Raw genomic sequence first — 8,128 nt, forward strand, 5'->3', positions numbered from 1 at the left:
ATTCACTGTACAGCCGGGCGTAGTGGCGCACGCACCCTTGTATTCCTATCGGCTCCGGAGGCTGAAGCAGGAGAATTGAGAGTCCAAAGCCAGCCTCACCAACAGTAAGGCACTAAAACAACTCACTGAGTCCCTGTCTCTAAATACAATACAAAATAGGGCTAGGAATGTGGCACAGTGGTCGAAAGCTCCCGAGTTCAGTCCCTGCTCCTCCCGGCATCCAAAAGTCACTTGTACATGGGGCTGGCAGTTGCAGATTGCTGGTGGGGGGGCTTGCCAGGATGTATGAGGCACTGCCGTTCATCCCTCCGCAACACACAAAAATAGAATAGTTTTATTTCATTTATCTACAACTAAAATTTAAAAAAGAAAAAGTCACAGTGCATACAGAGAGAATGTGGAATTCCCATAACACTTAGCACACCTGTCCTCCCTGATAAAATCCTCCAAAACACTTAAACTTACCAGTAATTTCGACTCTCCTCACAGATCCTTTGCTATCCAAGTTCACAAAAGACAGTTCTTAAAATTCACACACTAGAGAATATCAAGGGCAAACTCAAGTTCAGAGTTTCCAAAGGACATTCATTTTCTACTAAGAGCTCATACACTCGCAACCTTTTCGCCAACCATTTAAAAACAAACATGGCGGTCGGGCGGTAAGTGCGTGCTTAAATGCGCGAGGCCCGGGTTCTACATCAACCGTCAAAAGTAAACAAAAACAAAATAACGCTCCTTTCCTATAACTGTAGGCCTCTAGTTTTAACCTCCTTGGCTCTCAAGACGAATCCAGTGAACCAATAGCAAAACAAATTGTGCTTCCCTGAGCCGCAGTCACACCTGTAATCCCAGTAACTTTGGATGCGGAGACAGAAAGATCACAAGTATGAGGCCAGCTCAGCAACTTAGTGAGAGCCTAAGAAACTGAGACCCGGTCTCTAAAACAATATAGAAAACTAAGGAAGTAGCTAAGTGGTAAGGTGCCCTAGGTTCAACCTCATTACCAAAACAATAACAACAATAATAAGGTTGTCAAGGGAACTAGAGACACTTCAGTACATTGTATAAAATTGGTATCCAAAGTCACAGTACAGGCCAACAGCAGTGGTGCACTCCTGTAATCTCAGGGGCTCCAGAGGTTGAGACAGGAGGATTCTCCAGTACAAAGCGAGTCTCATCAAGCACTAGGTGCTAAGCAACTCAGTGAGAACCCAGTCCCTAAATAAAATACAAAACAGGACCGCAGATGTAGCTCAGTGGTTGAGTACCCCTGAGGTCAATCCCGGTACCAACAATCAAAAAATTAAAAATAGAAGTCACAGTACAGATCCTGCATATATGGCTCGGTACTAGAGTGATTGCTCAGCATGTATGAAGCACTGCATTTGATCCCTCCGCAATTCGCAAAAATAAATTTTTAAAGGTATTTTGTGTATTTCAAACTAAAACTCTAAAAACAAAATAAATAAGTCACAACAAGCGAGAATGCGAATTTCCCGTTAACATTTAACACACCTGCTAAATCCTCCAAAACACTTAAACTTACCAGTAATTTCGACTCTCTCACAGACCCTAGGCCATCCAAGTTCACAAAAGACAGTTCTTAAATTCACACACTAGAGGATATCAAGGGCAAACTCAAGTTCAGAGTTTCCAAAGGACATCCGTTTTCTACTAAGAGCTCACACACTCGCAACCGTTTCTCCAACTATTTAAAAAAACATGGCGGTCGGGCAGTAAGTGCGCGCTTAGAACGCGCGCGCGAGGCCAGGGTTCGACATCGACCGTCAAAAGTAAACAAAAACAAAATAACGCTCCTTTCCTATAACTGTACACCTCTAGTTTGAACCTCTTTGGCGCTCATAACAAAATTAACGTATCCATTCACAAAACGAATCCAGTGCAGCAACAGCAAAATAATCATTCAGCCCTGTGTGGTGGTCACGCCTGGAATCCCAGTGATCTGAGTCTGAGCAGGAGGATCACAAGTTCGAGGCCAGCCTCAGCAACTTTTGAGAGCCTAAACAACTAAGTGATACCCTGTCTGAAAAATAACATAAAGGGCTAGGATGCAGCTAAGTGGTAAACTGTCCCTGGGTTCTGTCCCCAGTAACAAAATGACAATAATAATCATGTTGTTTTGGAAACCAATGACACTTCAGTACAATATTGAAAAACTGGTATTCAAAGGCACACAGGGGGCTATGGCTGTAGCTCACCAGCAGAGTGCTTGGCTAGCACATGTAAGGCACTAGATTGGATGCTCAGCACCACAAAAAAATTAATAAATAAAAATTTTTTTTAAAAGTTACACAGATCTCAGCTTCTGTCAAGCACTGCCTTAGATCCTTCCGCACCGCATAAAAATAAATAAAATAACAGCATTGTGTCTATCTACAACTAAATTTAAAAAAGAAAAAAGTCACAGCCCCTACAGAGACTGGGGAATTTCCTTAACACGTAGCACGCTTATCTCCTCCCTAATAAAGTCCTCCGAAACAGGTAAAGTTACCAGTCACTTCGACTCTCCTCATAGACCCTCTGTAATCGAAGTTCACAAAAGACAATTCTTAAAATTCACAGATTGTAAGATATCGAGGCCCGGGAGCTGCTTCGAACACCTATAATCCCAGAAGCTAGGGAGGTTAAGACAGGAGGATCCCAAGTTCAAAGCCAGCCTTAGCAAGGGCTAGGTGCTAGGCAACTCAGAGAGTTTGACTAATAGGAGATGCAGCTCAGTGGTCCAATAACCCTAAGGTCAATCCCTAAAACCAATAATAAAAAAATAAAATTAAAATAAAAGTCACAGTATATGGGCCAGCACTTATAGCTCTGTACTAGAGTCCGTTGTCCAGCATGTATGAAACACTGCATTTGATCCCTCCGCAATTCGCAAAAATAAACTTTTAAAGGTATTTTGTGTATTTCAAACTAAAACTCTAAAAACAAAATAAATAAGTCACAACAAGCGAGAATGCGAATTTCCCGTTAACATTTAACACACCTGCTAAATCCTCCAAAACACTTAAACTTACCAGTAATTTCGACTCTCTCACAGACCCTAGGCCATCCAAGTTCACAAAAGACAGTTCTTAAATTCACACACTAGAGGATATCAAGGGCAAACTCAAGTTCAGAGTTTCCAAAGGACATCCGTTTTCTACTAAGAGCTCACACTCTCGCAACCGTTTCTCCAACTATTTAAAAAAACATGGCGGTCGGGCGGTAAGTGCGCACTTAGAACGCGCGCGCGAGGCCCGGGTTCGACATCGACCGTCAAAAGTAAACAAAAACAAAATAACGCTCCTTTCCTATAACTGTACACCTCTAGTTTGAACCTCTTTGGCGCTCATAACAAAATTAACGTATCCATTCACAAAACGAATCCAGTGCAGCAACAGCAAAATAATCATTCAGCCCTGTGTGGTGGTCACGCCTGGAATCCCAGTGATCTGAGTCTGAGCAGGAGGATCACAAGTTCGAGGCCAGCCTCAGCAACTTTTGAGAGCCTAAACAACTAAGTGATACCCTGTCTGAAAAATAACATAAAGGGCTAGGATGCAGCTAAGTGGTAAACTGTCCCTGGGTTCTGTCCCCAGTAACAAAATGACAATAATAATCATGTTGTTTTGGAAACCAATGACACTTCAGTACAATATTGAAAAACTGGTATTCAAAGGCACACAGGGGGCTATGGCTGTAGCTCACCAGCAGAGTGCTTGGCTAGCACATGTAAGGCACTAGATTGGATGCTCAGCACCACAAAAAAATTAATAAAAATTTTTTAAAAAAGTTACACAGATCTCAGCTTCTGTCAAGCACTGCCTTAGATCCTTCCGCACCGCATAAAAATAAATAAAATAACAGCATTGTGTCTATCTACAACTAAATTTAAAAAAGAAAAAAGTCACAGCCCCTACAGAGACTGGGGAATTTCCTTAACACGTAGCACGCTTATCTCCTCCCTAATAAAGTCCTCCGAAACAGGTAAAGTTACCAGTCACTTCGACTCTCCTCATAGACCCTCTGTAATCGAAGTTCACAAAAGACAATTCTTAAAATTCAGATTGTAGGATATCGAGGGCCGGGAGCTGCTTCGAACACCTATAATCCCAGAAGCTAGGGAGGTTAAGACAGGAGGATCCCAAGTTCAAAGCCAGCCTTAGCAAGGGCTAGGTGCTAGGCAACTCAGAGAGTTTGACTAATAGGAGATGCAGCTCAGTGGTCCAATAACCCTAAGGTCAATCCCTAAAACCAATAATAAAAAAATAAAATTAAAATAAAAGTCACAGTATATGGGCCAGCACTTATAGCTCTGTACTAGAGTCCGTTGTCCAGCATGTATGAAACACTGCATTTGATCCCTCCGCAATTCGCAAAAATAAACTTTTAAAGGTATTTTGTGTATTTCAAACTAAAACTCTAAAAACAAAATAAATAAGTCACAACAAGCGAGAATGCGAATTTCCCGTTAACATTTAACACACCTGCTAAATCCTCCAAAACACTTAAACTTACCAGTAATTTCGACTCTCTCACAGACCCTAGGCCATCCAAGTTCACAAAAGACAGTTCTTAAATTCACACACTAGAGGATATCAAGGGCAAACTCAAGTTCAGAGTTTCCAAAGGACATCCGTTTTCTACTAAGAGCTCACACTCTCGCAACCGTTTCTCCAACTATTTAAAAAAACATGGCGGTCGGGCGGTAAGTGCGCACTTAGAACGCGCGCGCGAGGCCCGGGTTCGACATCGACCGTCAAAAGTAAACAAAAACAAAATAACGCTCCTTTCCTATAACTGTACACCTCTAGTTTGAACCTCTTTGGCGCTCATAACAAAATTAACGTATCCATTCACAAAACGAATCCAGTGCAGCAACAGCAAAATAATCATTCAGCCCTGTGTGGTGGTCACGCCTGGAATCCCAGTGATCTGAGTCTGAGCAGGAGGATCACAAGTTCGAGGCCAGCCTCAGCAACTTTTGAGAGCCTAAACAACTAAGTGATACCCTGTCTGAAAAATAACATAAAGGGCTAGGATGCAGCTAAGTGGTAAACTGTCCCTGGGTTCTGTCCCCAGTAACAAAATGACAATAATAATCATGTTGTTTTGGAAACCAATGACACTTCAGTACAATATTGAAAAACTGGTATTCAAAGGCACACAGGGGGCTATGGCTGTAGCTCACCAGCAGAGTGCTTGGCTAGCACATGTAAGGCACTAGATTGGATGCTCAGCACCACAAAAAAATTAATAAAAATTTTTTAAAAAAGTTACACAGATCTCAGCTTCTGTCAAGCACTGCCTTAGATCCTTCCGCACCGCATAAAAATAAATAAAATAACAGCATTGTGTCTATCTACAACTAAATTTAAAAAAGAAAAAAGTCACAGCCCCTACAGAGACTGGGGAATTTCCTTAACACGTAGCACGCTTATCTCCTCCCTAATAAAGTCCTCCGAAACAGGTAAAGTTACCAGTCACTTCGACTCTCCTCATAGACCCTCTGTAATCGAAGTTCACAAAAGACAATTCTTAAAATTCAGATTGTAGGATATCGAGGGCCGGGAGCTGCTTCGAACACCTATAATCCCAGAAGCTAGGGAGGTTAAGACAGGAGGATCCCAAGTTCAAAGCCAGCCTTAGCAAGGGCTAGGTGCTAGGCAACTCAGAGAGTTTGACTAATAGGAGATGCAGCTCAGTGGTCCAATAACCCTAAGGTCAATCCCTAAAACCAATAATAAAAAAATAAAATTAAAATAAAAGTCACAGTATATGGGCCAGCACTTATAGCTCTGTACTAGAGTCCGTTGTCCAGCATGTATGAAACACTGCATTTGATCCCTCCGCAATTCGCAAAAATAAACTTTTAAAGGTATTTTGTGTATTTCAAACTAAAACTCTAAAAACAAAATAAATAAGTCACAACAAGCGAGAATGCGAATTTCCCGTTAACATTTAACACACCTGCTAAATCCTCCAAAACACTTAAACTTACCAGTAATTTCGACTCTCTCACAGACCCTAGGCCATCCAAGTTCACAAAAGACAGTTCTTAAATTCACACACTAGAGGATATCAAGGGCAAACTCAAGTTCAGAGTTTCCAAAGGACATCCGTTTTCTACTAAGAGCTCACACACTCGCAACCGTTTCTCCAACTATTTAAAAAAACATGGCGGTCGGGCAGTAAGTGCGCGCTTAGAACGCGCGCGCGAGGCCAGGGTTCGACATCGACCGTCAAAAGTAAACAAAAACAAAATAACGCTCCTTTCCTATAACTGTACACCTCTAGTTTGAACCTCTTTGGCTCTCATAACAAGATTAACATATTCCTTCACAAAACAAAACCAGTGAACCAATAGTAAAAGAAATAGTTTCTCTGGAGCAGAGCCATGCCTGTAATTCCTGTGACTTTGGATGCTGAGGCAAAAGGATCAGAAATTCAAGGCCAACCTCAGTGACTTAGCCAGGGCCCTAAGCAACTAGTGAGACCTGGTCTCAAAAACAATATAGAGGGTTAAGGATGTAGCTAAGGGTAAAGTGCCCCTGGGTTTTATCACCAGTAACAAAATGACAATAATAAGAATGCTGTTTTGGGAACCAATGACACTACTGAACAAATATTAAAAACTAGTATCAAAAGTCACAGTACAGGAGCCTGAACTTTTGTAACTTGGTGGTGGTACAGCTTTCACCCAGCTTGTATGGGGCACTGTCTTGGATCCTCAGCACCACATATAAGTAAATAAAATAAAGATCCATCAACAACTAAAAAAACATTTTAAAAAATAAATATTGTGTCTATCTAAAACTAAAAATAGTGAAAAATCAAAAAATAAAAAGTCACAATACAATGAGAATGTGTATTTCCCATAACACTTCCCACACTTGTCCTCCCTGGTAGAATCCTCCAAAATAGGTAAACTCACAACTAATTTTGTCTCTCCTTATAGACCCTTTAAAATGAAAGTTCACAAAGACAGTTCTTAACATTCATGGACTCTAGAATATCAAGAGGAAACTCAAGTTCAGAGTTTCCAGAGGACCTACGTTTTCTTATATACACTTTCAACCATTTCTCCAAGTATTTAATTCTATAAAAAAATTCGTAGACAGGCAGTGCAGTGCATGTTTATAACGTGCAAGGCCCTGGTTGATATCCACTATCAAAAATAAAAAAAAAAAAAAAACAGGGCTGGGGTTGTGGCTCAGCAGTAGAGCGCTGGCCTTGCATGCGCCAGACCCTGGGTTCAAGTCCTCAGAACCACATAAAAATAAAATAAAGGTATGGTGTCCACTACAACTAAAAATAATATTTTTAAAAAAATAAACAAAAGAAAGCTCCTTTCCTACAACTGCATACCTTTAGTTTGAACTTCCTTGTATTTCATAACAAAATTAACATATCCCCTCATAAAACAAAACAAGTGAACCATAGCAAAAGTAATAGTTCAGCCCTGTGCAGTTCAGCCTCTGTGACTTGAGGAAGGCGTGTTTGAGGTCAGCCTCAGCCACTTGGCCAGACCCTAAGCAACATAGGTAGACTGTCTCAAAATAGAAATTTAAAAGGGATGGGGGTACAGCTCAGTGGTAAAGCGCCCCGACATTCAATCCTAGTATACACACACACACACACACACACACACACACACACACCCTGTCTCAAAAGGAGTCGTCCAACTTAAGGAGACCCTGTCTCAAAATAAAAAGAGATGTGACTGTGCTGGAATGTGGCTTAGTGGTGAAGTGCCCCTGGTTTCAATCGGTACAAAAAAAAGGAAAACTCTGATGGGAATGGTATCCCAATGAGTCTGGAGGCTGAGGCAGTAGGATCGCAAGTTCGAGGCCAGCTTCAGCAATTTACCGACCTCAGATATTAAAATTTAAAAAATGAAAAGGGCTGTATGTGGCTTATTGGTATAGCGCCCCTGTTTTCAATCCTCGGGACTCACCCCCGGCCCCCCAAAAAGAAACATAAAACCATTAAAAACTTTTAAAGGCTGGGGATGTAGCTCAATGGTAAAGCGCCCCTGGGTTTGGTCCCCATTACCCAGAAAACAAAAACATAAAACCCCCACTGCAAGCCCTCCTATTAATTGGAAGTCTCCTTTATCAGGGTTCGC

General features: G+C 41.5%; 1 protein-coding gene across 3 annotated transcripts in view; it reads right to left on the reverse strand.

Moving 5' to 3' along the window:
* Window positions 1-8,128, reverse strand: part of Ahctf1 (AT-hook containing transcription factor 1) — a 70,557-nt gene that overhangs the window by 61,593 nt on the left and 836 nt on the right. The window lies entirely within an intron of this gene.

Source organism: Callospermophilus lateralis, chromosome 13 (assembly GCF_048772815.1).
Source record: "Callospermophilus lateralis isolate mCalLat2 chromosome 13, mCalLat2.hap1, whole genome shotgun sequence".
NCBI classification, from domain to species: Eukaryota; Metazoa; Chordata; class Mammalia; order Rodentia; family Sciuridae; genus Callospermophilus; species Callospermophilus lateralis.